Raw genomic sequence first — 17418 nt, 5'->3', positions numbered from 1 at the left:
GGGCTCTTCCCACGCCCCCCCCGCGTCCGCCGCAATTCCCGGCTGGAGCTGCCCCGCACTTCCCCTGCGCGCCCGCGCGGTGGCGCCCGCGCTGCCGTTCCCGTGGGCCGCTCCCGGCGGGCACCGGGCGCGAGGCGGCCCCGGAGAGCGGGGGGCGACCTGCCGGGGGAGCCCACCCGGCCATGGAGGAGGCGGCGGCGCGGCCGAGGCGGGTGCGAGCGGCGGGCGGAGCTCGGGAATGGCGGCGCGGCAGGTGCGGGGCGCGGGCAGGGAAAGGGAAGGATTGGGAAAGGGAAGGAGCGGGGGAGTGTCCGCGCTGCCGCCGCTCGGCTCCTGGTGTTTGCCATTCCCCACGGGAGACGCGCTTCCTCCTCGTGTGGCCTGCGCTCCCGGGGGCTTCCCGGCGCGCCATCTCCCCTCGCCATCCCCCCGGGCAGGATGGCACCGTTCGGGATGCGGCACCCCATCCTTCGGGAGCGGGGGCTGGGCTGGTCTGGGGAAGGGGAGCGGACGCTTCGCTGCCTGGATGCGCAGGCGGAGGGAGAAGCCGCCGCTGGATGTGGGTGTGACACAGGGATTCTTGCCCTCTGTCGGTTTTTATGACTTCCCCCGCAGGGAATGGTACCCGGCTGGCGGATGCGGTGCCGCGAAATCCCCAAAGCCGATGGGTCGGGCAGGGATATGTCCCTGGAAAAGCGAGGGAGGTACCACTCCGCCATCGTCGGAGCTGGGAGGCCGCCAGGCTGCTCCGCCGGGAATTCCCGCGGTGCCCGGTTTTGGGGATTAGCCCCTGCTGTGGTGTTTGGGCCAGGCTTCGGTTGGCACTTGGAATACGGGAATTGCGGAGCTTGTGGGTCGCGGAGAAGCGGGATGGTCCTCGTGGATCGTTCCCAGGTGGGAAATCACCTCGTGATTCCCAGGAGTGGGATATATATAACCTTGGGACATCGCTCAGGATTTGGACTGGAAGCAGTGAAACTCCTGGATGGATCACAGGAAACTGATTGGAGGGAAAGGAAAACCAATCCCAAGGTGGGAATTTTACTCTCCCACCTGGATAAAACTTCGTGGGGATGAATTCCTGCATCCTCCTGCCTCCTTTTCCAGGTGGACAGGGAAAAACATTCAAGTTTGTGTAGTCAAGAGGAGAGTTTTTAAGTTGTGGTCGGGAGTAATGAAATTGTGGGAAGTGGCTTTGGGAAAGCTTTGGTCCCTGACATTGGCACCGATGCAAAAGGCTTTACAAGTAAGAAACGTAATCCAGGTGAAGGTATTTGGTGTACCCAGTGTTGGTTTTCGGGGTCACAAAAGTTCCTTGGGGGTCTAAAGCTTCTGATGGAATTCGAGTTGGGCCCTGGGACTGTGTCGGCTTGGATTGGGAATGGATGAGGGGGGTCTGGAATGGCAAACGGACAAAAAGCTTGGAACAGGATCTGATACCTTGTAAATGATACAAATAGCCTGGACTTTCTCCAGCCAAACCCAGGAAGGAGCAGGGGAATTTTTCACCTTCAAGTCTGGATTTAAATAAGAAATTTGGGATCCAATTTCCAAAATTTTGCTCTGTAATGTGCTGGAGGGTCAGAATTCCAGGCTGAAGGATAAGGGGTACATATTGCAGGTACTGGTTTTGTTGGTGCTGACCTAAAAAACCTGGATTTGATCCCAGTTCTGGGTTAAGGCACTGGGACCTGCAAAATCCAACCAGAACTCCAGGAAAAGGGATAAAATTCCTGAGAGTTCTGTTATTTTTGGAAAGGGGCAATAAGGAAGAGAAACTTTTCTGTTCTTCTTCCAGAGAGTTGGGCAGGAAGAGTTGGGAAATAATGAGACTAAAATTGAGGAACTGAGGGAGAGAAGTGAGAAAATCCTCCTTCCAAGGCCAGAAAATACCCTAAAAAATTAGGGAAATTGGGGAAAATAAAGTGGGATTAATTGGGAGTTAATTCCTCCAAACGAGGGCACTTGGAATTCTGAGCTGCAGTATCAGGGAGGGCTTTGCAAAAATAGGAATAAATCCCTTTTCCGAGCTTCTGTGCCTTGGAAAACTCTCCTTAATCCTGATTTTTGGAAGGTTGGGGTTTTTTTCCAGCAGCTGGAAAAATATAGGAGGGGAAAGTGTTAAAATCTGAGGGTGGAAAACAGCTTGGGAAAGCTTCCAGTCTTTCCCAAGGCTGGGAATTATTTATTAAACTTCCTTGGATTAAACCAGCAGTGATTCCAATCTGTCCCAAACATCCCTGTCTTGTCTGAAGGGTTTTCTTGGGAATTAGGACTCTTTGGGGAATTAAACTGGAATGAGTGGCTTTATTTTGGGAAGGTGCACCTGCTTTTCCTTCCCCCTCCCCGTCCTTCATTCCCAAATAAATAATATTTGCTCCAAACTCTGCTCCCAGCAGGGATCCAGCTGATCCAGAGGAACATCCCAAGCCAGATTCAGCCCTGGAATGTGAGGAAATTCCATAGAAAGATGCAACAGTGGAGATGGGGTGAGTGAAACCATTTAAATAACTCTCTGGGAGCTGCAGGGCTGGAATTCTTCAGGAGAAGGGAGCAGATGAAAGTGTCCTTTGTGCTGTGGGACAACTGGACTTTTGTGGAATCTGGGGAGAGCTTGGAGTGTTTCTTCCTGCTGGGATAGTTGGGAGTCAATCCAACTCTTCCCTCCGAGCCAGTCTGAGCTGACGTTTCCCTGATAAATCCGTCGTGCTGCTGATTTTGGGACATTGTTTTGTGGATCTCTGAAGGGGAATCCGAGGGGAAAAAGCTGGAGGGTTTTCCAGGTGTGGCAACTTGGAACTTTTGAGGTGGGAGAAATTGGGGTGGTTTTCCAGGTTTTGGTAAGAAATGGGCAAGTTTGCTGGATTAAAATCCGATTTCTGTGTGTTTTAAGAGTACGAGGAGTTGATGCTGAGGTTCTTGTCCTGCTTTTTTGTTTTGTTTTTGGTGCTGGAAGCTGGAAAAGGGGTTTTTCTTGTGGAAGTAAATGCGTGCAACATGTGTCCATAATGATTGAAAATTCCCATAAAGCAGTGGATTATTAATTAATTAATTAATCAAAACATCATTCAAATTTTAGGAAGGATAATGCAGAAATTAAGATATAATGGGTATTCTGGGAGCAGCAGGAAGTGGAAAAATCCTGCTCTAGACCCTCAAAATTTGGGGTAAAAAGTGCTGCTGGTGCTCCTGAGGGATTCAGAATATAGGATGGAATTCCTTTAGGAAAAACATGCCTCTCTCCTCAGAGATTTCTACTTTTCCTCCCTCCTTTTCATCCCTTTCTTTCCTCCTTCCACTAGATCCCTTACCATTTTTTTTTCTGAAAAGATGTCCAACTAAAAGATGGAATAAAAAGCTTTGGAATATTTGCCTCTTCCTTGCAGCAGGAGTAGAAAATCCTGTCAGGAATTCTGTCCTGGGCTCCTGATCCCTGAAATTCCAGTCTCTTTTTTAACTCAAATCCTTACTTAACTAGACTTGTGCTCCTGCAGATCCCTGGAAATCCTCTTCCCACCCCATCCATTGGCATTTCTCTCCTTCTTTTTCTCATCTCCTTCAGCTTGACTTCAAATATCTGTGGAATTGTGTGAGAATTGTTGGCTTTTCCTTCTCTCCAAGCGGAGATTTTGGTTCCTGGGCATAGAATATTTTAATTCCCCTAGTGTGGATTTAAAAGCAAGTGGGTTCCTGGGGATGGTTTGGAGCCTAATAAGGATTTTTTTCCCTGGAAATGGGACACAAGGTGCAGTTTGGACTCTTAAACTCCATGTTTCCTGGTGTTTTTCACTTTCCATTTCACCCAGCAAGGGTCCCAGTGCAACTCCTAGATAATCCATAAATATGGGAATGCCACCTTAAACAGGGGCTCTGAGTGTTTTCCATGGGTTTTTCCCCTGGAACTCGTTTCCTTGAGATTTCTCGACTTAGAGAAAGAATTATCCTGTAGAACTGAGTGATCCCGAGCTTAGATCCAGGCAGGATTCAGGACAGAATCCTGATTTCCTGAAGAGCAAGGAACAAAATGGTGAATCCATCAGACCACCTTAAAAAAACTGGACTGGATAATGGGAAGAGGGAGGAAAATCCAGGACATTCCTGTTGTAGTTCAGGGCAGTGACTGCCGTGGAAAGGGGAACTGGGGGGGAATTCAGCCTTTTATTCCCTGAAAGGGGCTTTTCTTCCCTGAAAAAAATCGTTTGAAGCAGTTCTGCTGCTCCAGGTCTGTTGGAAGTTGGAATTTCCACAGCTCTGCATCCTTTGGGATGGAATTTAATATTACCTGAAGTCACAGCTTGTCTTTTCATCCCAAATCCCTGTAATTTATGCCTGGTGTTGCCACAGCCCGGGGGTATTTTTGGAATATGGATTTCAGCTCCGAACATGGAGCCTCTGGAGGACTGGCTTTTCCCACTGGGTCCTCTTAATGATCCTGCAAATTGGTGACTTGCTCCCGTGGGAGAGGAACTGTTTCACCTCCCAAGAAAATTAGGACAAACTGGATGCTGCTTGTGGCTTTGCAGCAGCATGGGAATGTCCCCCAAAAAAAGTGGATCTGGCCCTTTTTTTCCTGGATCCTTCCCTTTTTTACCGGGATCCCACTCTCCTTGTGCCAGATCCTGCCTTCCCTGTGGCAGATCCCACCCTGCTTGTCCTGGATCCAGCCCTTCTTGTGCCAGATCCTGCCTTCCTGCATCCCATATTTAGAGTCCTGGAGTGGTTTGGGTTGGAAGGGACCTTGAAGCCCATCCCATTCCAACACCTCCCACTAATCCAGGTTGCTCCAAGCCCTGTCCAGCCTGGCCTGGAGCACTTTCAGGGATCCACAGCTTCCCTGGACAACTTATTCCCTGGTTGTTCCTTCCGTGTTTTTCATCCCAATTCCAGTCAACACAAAACCTTTTTTTCCAAGTTCGCTCTAGAATTCCATACCCAAACCCTCTGGAAACGGTGGAGTTTTCCCAAGCCCTTTCTCTCCCCTCCGTTCCTGCCCTCAGTTCCAGGCTATCCTAGCCTTTCCATCTCCTCAGTCCTGCTTTACCTCTTTGCCAGATTTCCCCTTTGGAACCACATTCTCGTTTCTCTTGCTCCCATTCTGGCTCATTCAGCAGTTTGTCACCATCTCCATGGCACCGGAGCACCCGCTGGGGACATCCACTAAATCCGAGCCCTCAGGGATGAACCAGATTTTCCTTGGAGAAAGGAAACATGAGCCCTGCTGGAGGAAGCAGGAAAACTTCCTGCTTGCTCCGCTGAAAGTTGGAGAAGTTACATCCTTAAAAAAAAAAGCAAAGCAGGAATTTGTGGTTTCTCAAGGTGTGGATCTTTGTTTCCTTCCCTGGGTAAAACAGGGAATAAGGATGGATTTCTTGGAGAGATTCCCTTCTCCTCACCTCTCATTTTTCCCTGTTTTCTTTCATTCCAAGTCTTCCTTCTGAGCTTAACTTGGGGCAAAAATAATCCAGCAAATGGAAAAAGGAGCACTGGGAAGTGAGAGGTGCTTTTCCTGAACTATTCCATCCATATTCCAAAGCTGGAAAAATTGGAGCTTTCCTGAAATCCAGTGGTGTGAGAGGAATGTGGGGCAGAATGTCTTTGTGGAACTGGGGGGGCAAAACTTGTTCCTGTGGGAATCCGTGCCTGGAAAATATTTTTCCCTCTAATTTTTCCGGCTCTTCCTGGTTCAACATGTTGCTTTTGGAAGAGACTCTTTGTCCTTATGGATTTTGTTAAAAAGGGGGATCGTGAGTTCTTCCATTTCTTCCCTGGGAGCAGCTGTGGGGCTGTCATGGAATTTGTCTCCGTAGGGAACGGGGACATTGGCAGATCCCGCGTTATCCTCGGTTATTCCAAGTCTGGGCTAAAGAACTTTGGAACTCTTAGTTTGCTTTGGTGGTGCCAAAGAGAATTTGTGGATTCTCCCAGGCCTTGCTGTGACTGTTGCTCTTGGATGAGGGCGGGGGAGCAAGCGGAGGCAGCTCTGGAGGTGGGAATCACGTGGCAAGCTGCAGAGAACGCTCATTCCTCAGGGAAGGGGTGGCTGAGTAAGCGTGAAGCCTCCTGGGAATTCTGACAGAGCTCCTGAAAATCCCCTGCGGGGCAGGGACCGGGAATTTGGGGAGGGAAACAGGAATATGCTGACCTTGGAAATTGCTCTGCTATTAACATGCAGGATGTGTTTTATCCTGGAGAAAAGGGGGATCGAGGGGAGCTTCCCATTCCCTACAAATGCCTGATGACTGGATGTTGGAGCGAGATGGGATCAGGCCCTTCTTCCAGGGAATAAGAGACAGGAAAAGAGGGAATGGCCTCAAGTTGCACCAGGGGAGGTTTCAATTGGATATCAGGGAAAATTCCTTCATGGAAAAGGTAGTTGGGCATTGAAACAGGCCCCATCCCTGGAGGGATTTAAAATCCCTGTGGATGTGGCACTTGGATGTGGATTAGCAGTGGCCTTGGATGGTTGAATTTGATGATCCTGAAGGTCTTTTCCGATCGTAACCATTACATGATTCCCCATGTGCAGAAGGTGCTCCTGAGGGATTTGGTTTCAGTTCTTCCCATGTCTTTCATGGCATAAAGAACCCATAGTTTGTGTCTGTGGATTTCCAGGCTCCTTGGATGTTTGTTCCCTGGAATGGCTTGAGATCTTGATTTCCAGCCATTCCTGGTTGGAACTCCAGGGGTTATCCCATCCCACCTTTATTCCTTGGGACACACGAGGCTTATTTTGCTCCCCAGGTGGATGATCCCACCATGGAATGGTCATTTTCCTTCTCCTGGGAATGGTGGAGAGCAGAGGAATTCCCCCTCTCCTCCGTATCCAAGAACTGCTCATCCTTGTTCTCTGGAGTGTTTGGGCTGTTCCGGAGGAGCCGGATGAGTCTGGATGAATATCCCAAGACAGTAGGAGCTCCCAGGGGAACAATGGATGGAGGCAGTGTCCAGAATCAAGGGCAAGAAGGGGGATTTTGGTCCAGGGAGGACTCTCAGTTGTGGATTTTGGGAATTGCGGGGGTTCAGGCAGCGGAACTAATCTGGGGCGGATTCCAGCAGCTCTGACCGCTCCCAAACCTTTCTGGCTCAGGGGACTGGAAGGGAATCTGTGGTGTTTGGTCACCGGGTGCTCATCCAAAGGCTCACCTTGATCTGATCTGACATGGCAGCCGGGAGTGGGAGGGGCTCTGGAACCTCCTGGGACATGAGTTCCTGGATGGGCTGAGGAAAACGTGGAGTTGCCCAAGGGAACATGGAAATTTATCCAGCAGGAATATCCCAGGCTGTGCTTCTATCCACCTGAGCTACTTATCCTCCTACACCTTGTGATGAGGGACAAGTCAATCCTGGAACATCCTGGTTGGACGGGATCCACCAGGATCCTGGAAATCTGACTCCGGTTGCCCTTTAGTGTCCCTGGCTGCCCTTCTATTTATCCAGTGGAAAACTGATTTTCCAGCCGCTTGCTTTCCTTGTTAACTCTTCATTGCTCGTCAAAGAGCAGGGTGAGGATGGGGGTGGATTGAGGAGAGCGGGAGACGCTTCCCACTGCATCGTATGGAATGAAGTGTCTCATTCCAAGGAGGCTTTTGGACGTTCCCTTCCCCCCCCCCCCCTCCTTTTGTGTCCCTGGAGCTGGGAAGTGCCACCCTTTGGAGCACAAAAAGTGTGGAAGGGTGTGGTGGGAGCACCTGGGAACCTTCTGGCTTGGAATGAGCTGCTCCATGGCATGAAAATCTCTGGGTTAACATGGATTTGTTCTGCAAACCGGTCGCCTGTGAGTTCCCTGGGATTGGGCCAAAACACTCCCTCCTGGCCCTGGGAAAACATGGCCCTGGAGCCTCCAGAGCATGAGTTCCCTGGGATTGGGCCAAAACACTCCCTCCTGGCCCTGGGAAAACATGGCCCTGGAGCCTCCAGAGCATGAGGGCTCAGCCTTCCCAAAAAACGGTGAGTTGGGCTTCCAGGTTTTCCTTAATATTAGTATTTTGGGAAGTTTTATTTTGGGAAGTTAATCCCCTTTTTTTGCTTCCTTCTGGAAGACTTTCCTCATTCCAGCGTGGCAAGGCTTGGAGTGTTTATGTGGATGGGAGGAGCTGCAGATGGATCTTCTCCCTCTGCATCCAGAGGGGCAAACCTCTCACCTTGGAAAAGATGTAATTCCAGAGGGTGGGATACTGGAGTTGCTGGTTGTCTGAGCCTGAAGAAGCAGGAGGTCCTGCTCCCGGACCACCTGTTTCCCTGGATTTTGGGCCACTAGCCTGGTGTTTGCTCAGCTCCTGCTACCTCTCCCCAGGAGTCTCCCAGGAATTTGCGTTTCCATCAAAGTTTCTGTTGAAACTTGGGATTTTTCTTTGAGGGGAAAAAGTGACAGGTGCCAATTAGGAGAGAGGAAAAGGGAGGAATGATGGATTATCTGACACTTGGTGGCCCTCAGCGCTGAGGCTGCTGCTCCCTTCTGTGGGAAAAATAAGGAAAGTGTTTCCCTTTTCCCCTAGTTTTTACAGTATTCCTGCTGCTTCATTAGACATTCCTGCTGTTGGAAAAAGAATTGAGCTTGGAATTTCTTTTGTTCCTATGGGAACAGATCCTGGAAAGGGTTTGAGGCCTCATTTACAAGGAGATTTGTCAGGAAAGGTGGGAAATAGGTTTAATTCCTGCTTGGAGTGGGAAACTCCAATTCCTTCTCTCCCTATTGGCTCCTGACTGGGAGTTTTCCCAGTTTTTCCCATCCTCAAGGATGCTCCATGGCCACAGAGTTAATTCTAGGATGGATAGCAAGCTGCATTCTGGGAATTACAGGGAATTTCAGTCCCGAAGTTAAGTTGGAAAATCGAAATGACCAAAAGAAAAGAGCTCCATTCATGAGGTTTTTAACAGGAAGTGTCTCGTTCCCAGGGAAATTCCATGGAGAACAGTCACCTGCCCTGGTATAGGGCCTGGATGGGGGTGTTGGGATCCTGCCTGAGGCATTGGTGGGATTTTTTCCCTTTGGGAGCTTCCCAAGGAAGCCACTTGTACCCCTGCACCGTGTCCGGGTTGTGGTCGGCACATCCAGGACTCTTCCTGTGGGTTATAATCCCTGACTTCCTTAGGACTTCGGGATCTAGGATTTCTGCCTAAAGGTTGTCATCCCATATTTTGTTGTAAGGGGATTCAGTACCGTTTTTATCCCCCCAAAATTGGGTTTCCCATTAATTAGTGGCTGTTGTTAATTAGGACACTTAGGATTGAAGTACTTCAGTTTTCCATGTTTCCTGTGTTTAGGATGGAATTGGAATGAACTAATTCCAGTTGGAATTAGCTACCTTGGAGTGCAGGGAAGTTTCATTGCTCCAGGTAAGGAGTAGCTCTGCCTGCCTTGGAGCCTTTTTCCTTGTAACTGTTTTGAGAACATGATCTCATCTTCCTCATGGAGAGGGGGAAAAGCCCATCCTGGAATTTTGAGGGTTCCCGAGCTCCTGTGAAAAATCATGAAATTGTGGCTCAGAATTCCCTGAAACTGGGTATGTTGGGAAGTTGCAGGAATGAAGCCCGAGTGAGTTGAGTGGTGCTGGATCCGTGTTCTCCAGACATGAACGTGGAGGTCATTCCATGTCCTTGCTGGCAGCCTGGAGCGGGAATGTGATGCCGGGAACAGCATAGGGAGGAGTGTTAAAGAGGCAGGATCCTTTTCTGGTGGCTCCAACACCTTCCCTCCTTGTTTTCCGTTGGATATTTTACCTCTGGATTCTTTGGCTCCTGTCCTGATAATGTGAAATCCTGTGGCAGGCTTGGGGATTGCTGGATTTGGTTCCTACCTGCTCTTGTGTAGGTGAGGTTTTGTCACAAGAATTCCACAGCCCGGATTGTTTCCTTGCACTTTTCCTGGTGGGAGCAGCGGATTTTCCCTTTTGCAGCTTTACTTCAGGCTGGAACAATTCCAGCAGTGCCAAGAAATCATTGAACTGAGGGGGAATTGTTTGTGCTGTCGGTCCGTATATGTTTGGAATTTGGGAAAAGAAATGGATTGTTTGGGACTGGTAAGAGATGTGAACTTGTAGGAGTTGATGGGTTTGGAATGGCCTGCTGAAAGATCCTTGGGAATGGTTCAACTGGATCCAGAGGGCTGTTTGTGGGAGTAGAGATGCTGTGGAGGAACCTTGGGCAAAGGGGGATGTTTGGGAATTGTCAGCAGCAATCCTGAGTGAGGAATGGCATGGAAAAACAGGGAGAGCTCCATTGAGTCATTTACAGTAGCCTGGGGAGAGCTCTTAAATCCACATCTCATCTCAAAGGATTTTGGGATATGACAGGTTATCCATGGCCTTTGGGGACATACCTGACCTGATCTTCCCCAGGTTGGTTTCTAGGAATGTGGGACACAACGATTGAGGGAATTCCTGGAATAACCAGGCAGCACCAGAAAAATGGTAATAGGTGGTGCCTAGGTCGGGTTTGGGCTGTTTGAAGCCGATTCCCAACATTGTTGAGCCTGGCATTGTCACAGATTTGGGATTCACATTTAATGAGGACAAAGTGTATTAGGAAAAGATCCCAAAAAGCTTCCCGGATAGCCCCGATTCCCAGCATTTTTGACTTGCAGCTGTGGATGTACAGCTTGGTCATGGAATGTGGGAAGAGGAAAACGGTATAAGTTATGGGTTGATATCATGGGATAAGTCGAGGGTCACAAAGCAGGAAAAGCACAGTTTGGGAATGCTGGTGAGCAGGGAGAGGAGTTGAGAAGCCCTGGAAGGCCCTGGAATTCCATCCTCCTTCAGGAGGGAGGGAATTTGGTACTGCCTGTGATTCTTGGGAGGTGAGCAGAGTGTTCTGTCCGAGGGAAGCTCTCCAGAGCTCTTCCCATTCCTGTGGGGCCTCTCCCTGTCCTGGTCCCTCTCCCTGTCCTGGTCCCTCTCCCTGTCCTGGTCCCTCTCCCTGTCCTGGTCCCTCTCCCTGTCCTGGTCCCCTCCTGCCCATCTGTGGGGAGGGAGGCGAGAAGGAGTGCCCGGGAAGGGTACTGACCACCCAGTTTTCCTGCTTTCGGCAGGGATTTCCCTGCTCTCCCACTTCCTTCACTCTCCCTGTGTTGGCAGCGGTGGGTCCCGGGGGCTTTCCTGGCATGTGACTCATCCCCAGGGAATTCCTGAGGCAATGAGTCAAGTTATTGGGAAAACTGCTTGCCCGCTGCTGTAAACTCGGGAGCCAAGGAGCCGCCTGAAGTAGGATAGAGAGGCAGTTCCTAGTGGGAATTCTTTTGGAATGACACAGCTTGTCCTCTTGCTTCCCAAAGGCATCGCTTCCGGATGAGCCGGCGCAAGGGGACACCACTCAGTTAAATAGTGCACCTTGAAATATCCACCTGACTTTATTTGTTCCTTGCCTTTTTTTTTTTTTTTTTGAGCTGGTAAGAATTCCAGGGTGGAAAGCTGTCAGGATTGTAGGCAAAAATAGCTTTTCCTAAAGGAATGAGGCTCCATCTAAAATGTTCTGTCGGCAAGCACCGCGTCCTGCTTGGATCTGCCCTCGCTGTCTTCACTCACCCCTGGGAATTTTTGCTATGGAAAAACTAACAATTGTGTGATGAACAACCAGGAATTAAGGAAACCAAGGATTTTCATTCCTGATAATTATATCCAGAAAGAATTACACTGGGAAGCAGGTCTGGGATGCTCAGCTGCCCATCTCTTATAGCAGATGGTGTTTCCAGTGTCCGTCACCTCATCCCAACATCCCATTCCCAGCCCTGCTCCAGCCGAGCTTTCCTTGGGAGTGGATTTTATCCCCCTCTGGAACACCAAGTTCTCTTTCAAACACCAAATTAGTTTGGATTCCATCCCCTTTTTTCCCCCCTGGCAACTTGGCCGTTATTTTTGCTGGAGCTCGGGAGTGTCGGGAAGCTGCTTTTGTGGGCTGTGCCGGCAGGGAATGTGGGTGGCTGCGGCACCGGCACAAGGACTGGGGGATGGGTTTAACTCCCGGAGTTCTCAGCAGCCTTGGATCGCACTCCTTCTCCACTCCCAGATTCCCAGGAATCAGCTAGTGGTGTTTCTCGACTTGTTATTCCTGAAGGCTTTGGGTTTTCCAGAGGGTGACAGGTGTGGAACTCTGGAGGTGAATTGTCCTCTGGCTGAGGTCAGGGAGAAAAATATCAGGAATCTTGGAGCTGGGGGGGGGGGGAGGGCAGGGTTCATCCCTCTCCAAGCACTTAATTTGGACAGTTGGAATGTCTCCCTGCCTTTAGGAGTTATCCCTAAAAACCTCTTCTTTGGATGGTTGGGAAGGTCTGGAATTAATAAACCTTGTTGGGTCTTTGGTACAAGAAGGACGTGGTGGTGTCCAGGAAAGGGTTTGGAGCACCAGGAGCGGCTGAGGGAGCTGGGAGGGCTTATCCTGGAAAAAGGGAGGATTGGGGGGAGCTTTTTGCTCTCCATGAGTCCCTGCCTGGATGTTGGGTCCTGGTGGGATCAAGCTATGCTCCCAGGGAACAAAGGACAGGATGAGAGAGAACGGCCTCAGGACATTCCAGGGAAAGTTTAAATTGGATATTAGGGAAAATTCCTTCCTGGAAAGGGTTGGAAAGCATTGGAACACTCCAGTGGTGGGAGTCCCCATTCCTGGAGGGATTTAAAATCTGTGTGGAAGTGGCACTTGGGGATGTGGATTAGTGGCAGACTTGGAAGTGTTGGGAATGGCTGGACTTGATCCTGAAGGGCTTTTCCAGCCTTAATGGTTCTGTGATCTGGAAAAATCCTGGCCTTTGGGGTGTCACTAAAGATCCAGTGGGGAGAACCCTTGGGATCACTTGGTTTGAGGGATACAATTCCTGGGAACATGCTCTGGATTGGTCCCATTTTTTTAGAGGAGGGCTATTCCAAAGTCGAGGATTTCTTTATTTCTCCTTAATTTGGGGAATCCTGCTTTTACCTGGGAACAAGTGCTGTGAGTGATGCTTGTGGGACTTTTCCATCCATTAGGATTTCCAAGGTAATCCTGGTTTTCCTGGAAACTCCACACTGTGAGCAAGTGCATGCCAGGGAGAAAGAGGGATTTTTCTGGTATCTCCTTGTTAAATCATTCCCAGGGTAACAGGTGGGAAGTATCTGTGCTTGTAGGAAGTGTGGGATTTGGGAGACCTGTTCCCACCCAAGGCAGGACTTGGGGGAAAGGGGGAAAACGGTGATGGATTGAAGCAAGGACAGTGTGCTCCTGGATGGGGTTATGCTCCGAAGGGGCTTTGGGAAGGAATATTAGGGATTAGCTGGGATGGAAGGAATATTAGGGATTAGCAGTGCTTTGTCCTGGTTATACCAATCTCGTGTCCATCCCTGTTGCAATTCCAAGGGTGGATTTACCCCAGGATTTGGGGGTTAAACCTGTGGGATGAACAGGTGAGTCCTTGTTCCCTGGCTTTTGAAGGGCAGTTTCTGCTCTGAGGTGTATTTTGGGAATTTGTGTCAGTGGGCGGTTCCAGATCTAGCCTAATCCCATTAACTGTGTCCTGGTGACATTGTGGAGGTGACGGTGCTGCCTCATCTTTAGGGAACTGCATCCGAACTGTGCCGAGCCCCGGGAGGCTCCTGGAAGCCCTGAGCCCCGGCTCTGCCACAGGCTCCTTTCATTCCCTTCTCCTTGGAAAATGGGGGGTTATCAAGGAGAGTCTTAAAGATATTCCCAAAGTTAAAATTCCCATTGATTTTTGCTCTGTGCTGGGATTTGCTTATAAATAGGGCGCTTAAATGTTGCATTGATCCGTGGAATGTTCCTTGAGGTTGGGATCTGATCCTGAAATCACAGCGAGGGCGCAACTTTCCTCACAGCCTTCCGGCAGCTGCTTCCCCTTGGGAAGGAGCTTTCCCTGCAATTCCTGCGGACTCTGCTTCCAACAGGTTATTTCCTGAAAGGAAAGGGTTCATCTTCCTTTGGTGCCGTGGAATTTGTCCCCCCAACCTGATTGTCGTGGAATGCTGGAATGGATTGGGTGGGAAGGGACCTTAAAACCCATCTGGTTCCAACCCCAACACCTTCCACTATCCCAGGTTACTCCAGCCTGGATTTGAACACTTCCAGGGATGGGGCAGCCACAGTTTCCCAGGGAAATCTGTTCCAGCACCTCCCCACTCTCACAGGGAAGGATTTCTTCCCAGTATCCCGTTTAACCCACCCTCTGGTGGTGGGAAGCCATTCCTCCATTTTTTATCTCTCCAGGCCCTTTTCCTAAGTCCCTTTCCAGCTCTCTTGGAGCTCCTTTAGACCGGTCTTTTCCCTGGAGCCTTCTCCAGGCTCAGCCATCCCAGCAAATTCCTCAGGCCAGCTTTAGGACACCCTGTGTGGATGTCAGCACATCCCCCCCTTCTCCCTGCGAGGTGAGAACAATTCCCAGATTGTGTGGAATCAACTTGGGAATAGAAAGAGCTTCATTTAAAGCTCTTCAGAACAGCTGGAAGGGGCCCGATGGAGTCAGATCCAAGGCGGAATTGATGATTTCCGGCAAGTCCAGTAAGTGTTTTGTGGGAACAGGAGGGTTCTGTGAGCTGCAGGGGGATGATCCCACCCCTATTCCATGTGGGAAGGAAAGAGGTGGCATTTCAGCCAGGGAAAGGGATCCCAGGATGCTCAGCGTGTGCTGGAATCCTGGGAACAGCAAAGGGCTTTGTCCTGAAGTGGCACCTGCAGCCATCCATTGAGGCCTGGGAACCCCCTTTCTTTTGGGAATTTTGTAGCCCCAAGCAGTGGAGATGAAGATGTGGCTTGTTTTGAGGGAATCTCTCTGAACTCTGGAATTTGGGGAGAGCGCGCTGGCAAGGATGAGGTGGGATTGCTTTGGCAGACCTGGATTGTGTGAAGGTGCCAGGAGGTGCCTGAGGGGAAAGGTAGGGAATGAATATTGGGATAGCAGGGCTTGCTCCATGCAGACGTCGCCAGGGATCCGTCAGAAGGGGGAAAACTCCTGGCAGATCCTGTTTCATTGTGGTTTGGGCCTCCCAGCTTTTGCTCTGAATTGCAGGAGGTTGGGAATCCATTGGGTGGGAATGCTGAGAATGTGGAAGCAGGGATGGGAATCTGCAGGGAGCTGAGACCCTGTGGATCCAGGAATGGAGATCTGCTGGGAGCTGTGACCCTGTGGATCCAGGAATGGGGATCTGCTGGGAGCTGTGACCCTGTGGATCCAGGAATGGGGATCTGCTGGGGATTATGTGGGTGCAGGGATGGGGATTTGCAGGGGGGATGTGACTGTATCCAGGGGTGGGGATTTGTAGGGACAGGGATTTACAGGAAGTTGTGACCCTCTGGATCCAGGGGTGGGGATTTGCAAGGAGTTGTGGATCCAGGAGTGGGGATTTGCAGGGGTTGGGGACGCAGGGATGGGGATTTGCAGGGGTTGGGGACACAGGGATGGGGATTTGCAGGATTTGCAGGGGTTGGGGATGCAGGGATGGGATCTGCAGGAGTGGGAGCTCTGGGCTGTGTGGGTACTGCTGTACCTCGGGAATGTGGGTGATCTGGGAGCTTCCAGCAAATCCTGCTCGTGGATTTGGGTGGTGGGAGTGGGTGACTCCGGGGGTGCTGCCATGCCGTGGGTGGACTCCTGCCGTGCAGGATCCAGGCACAGCCCTTTTCCATCAGCTTTTCCCCGGGCACCTCCTCCCAAAGCTCCTTTCAGGTGGGATGGGGGATTAGGCAAATCCAGAATGTTGTCTTGCTGGAACCTTTTTCTCCCGTGTTCTTTTCCCTGAGCCTTTCCCTCCAGGCAGACAATTCTCCCCTTCCCCCACATCCTGTCACAGCCCAGAGCGTGTCACAAGGAATTAACGGCTGGAAAGGCTGGGAAGGCTCCTCTGGAACAGTCTCCTTTCTGTGCCCGGGTGGCCCCTCTGTGTGTCCCTTTGTGTCCCATCCAAGTCCCCTCCCCCTGACCTTTCCCTGGAGCCTCCATGGCCTTTCCCTGCGAGGCCTGATGCCATCCCAGAGCTCCAGGCAGCATTCTCAGTTTCTCGGTGGGAAGAGGGAGGAGGTTTGTGCCGCTGGAGCTCTGACGGCTTCTCCTGCTCTTCCGTCTCCGCATCCCTGACAGCATTGCTCCCAATCCTCCTTCCCACAATCCACACACAATCTCCTCAGAATAGGGATGATGTCACTTCCTTCCAGAGGGTGCTGGGGGTGTGGAACTGTGGGGGAGTCACGACCCCTGGCTCTCGGCATTCCCCGGAATAAATGAGGGAACCGCTCTGAGGATGATGCCCGACTCTGTCGGCAGGCGATTCCCACACCGTCCTTCCCTTTGCCGAGTGGGATTTTCCATGGCTGCACGAAGAGTTGGTTGTTCCTTCCTGAGCTTGTGATGCCTGTCTCCGTGGAATTGCACTTTTCCTGGGAAACCCTGCCGGGAGAGGAGGATGCTCAGCGGCTGGACCACATACCATGTAAGATTTCTGCTTCCATAGATCATTCCCTGCTCCGAGGGAATTCCTGGGTCATGTGCTTCCCTGATTTCAGTGCTGGGAGCTTGGGGGCTGCTCGTGCTAGGATTTGAGATCCTGAGAATTGCTCTTCTTAGGAGCAAGGTGGGGGTTTTTGCTTGGGGCTGTTTGCACTCTGACTTTCCCTTTCCATCCCGAATCCTCTGCTCCATCACATCACTAGTGTCTCAGTGTAATTCTCAGGATCAGCAACGCTGGGATGAAGCTGGAGATTCCTCCCACTGAGAGCTTTTCTTGGAGGGTTTTGGTCTTGGGCCTTCCATCATCTCCCTCCTTTCCAAGGCCCCAAAGCTCAGTCTTTAAATTTGAGAGTCTTTTGGGAATCAATTGGGGATGTTCCTGCAGTGCACTGGGAGCTTTGTAGTGTCACTCCAGAGTGCAGTGACATTCCCACAGGGAGTATCCCAGTGAGTGACAGGCTGCTCCACTCCATCCCCATCCGCTGCTGTGAATGAGGAATTCCCATTGGATGTTTGTTGCCGTTGTTGATATCCTGGTTCTCCAGCTGGGAGAGGGTGGTGGAAGCTGAGACAGCACAACTGGAGTCATGGAAAGCAGGATTCAGCCGAGGGATGATGGGAATGGGGTCTGAGCTGGACTGGGAGGTGCTGTTCAAAGGCAGGGAGAGAGATGAAGTGTATCCAGGGTTTGCAATATCCAAGATATCCCAGTGGATATCCAGGAAGGAGTCTCCAGAGGGGCAGTTTGAAGGTAGAACTGGAATGTGCTGGTTATTCTGTGCTAAGGAATTGTGAATCCAAGAGGTGTTGGAATTTCACCTTTGCTTTGTTGGGGGAGTAGAGCGTTTCCCTCATGCAAGGGCTGGAAGTGTCCAGAGCTGTAGAATCTCCTGGGATCTGGGGAGGTTTCCAGTCACTGCTGGTTGCAGCAGGTTGGAAGGTCCACTCCAGGGACTGTGGTGTCCACAAAGGGCGGGAGACTCTGGATTTGGGATGTT

The 17418-nt window shown here is 50.8% G+C and overlaps 1 protein-coding gene across 4 annotated transcripts in view; it reads left to right on the top strand.

The window, feature by feature from the left end:
• The first annotated feature begins 207 nt into the window (after positions 1 to 207).
• DAGLA (diacylglycerol lipase alpha) overlaps positions 208 to 17418 on the top strand; it is a 44263-nt gene continuing 27052 nt past the window's right edge. For 2 of the 4 annotated variants that reach the window (XM_027895577.1, XM_027895573.1), the window contains exons 1-3: positions 208 to 253; positions 2400 to 2489; positions 16238 to 16403. The gene's annotated coding sequence lies outside the window, so the exon portion shown is untranslated. Of the gene's footprint in view, positions 254 to 2396; positions 2490 to 15972; positions 16404 to 17418 lie in introns of those variants that run through there. The other 2 variants (XM_027895575.1, XM_027895576.1) reach the window with 2 other exon arrangements.

The sequence above is a fragment of the Empidonax traillii genome, unplaced genomic scaffold, assembly GCF_003031625.1.
Source record: "Empidonax traillii isolate 1590-97213 ecotype Southwest subspecies unplaced genomic scaffold, ASM303162v1 scaffold461:size861717, whole genome shotgun sequence".
Classification (NCBI taxonomy): domain Eukaryota; kingdom Metazoa; phylum Chordata; class Aves; order Passeriformes; family Tyrannidae; genus Empidonax; species Empidonax traillii.
This window is presented reverse-complemented; position numbering and strand designations above follow the sequence as displayed.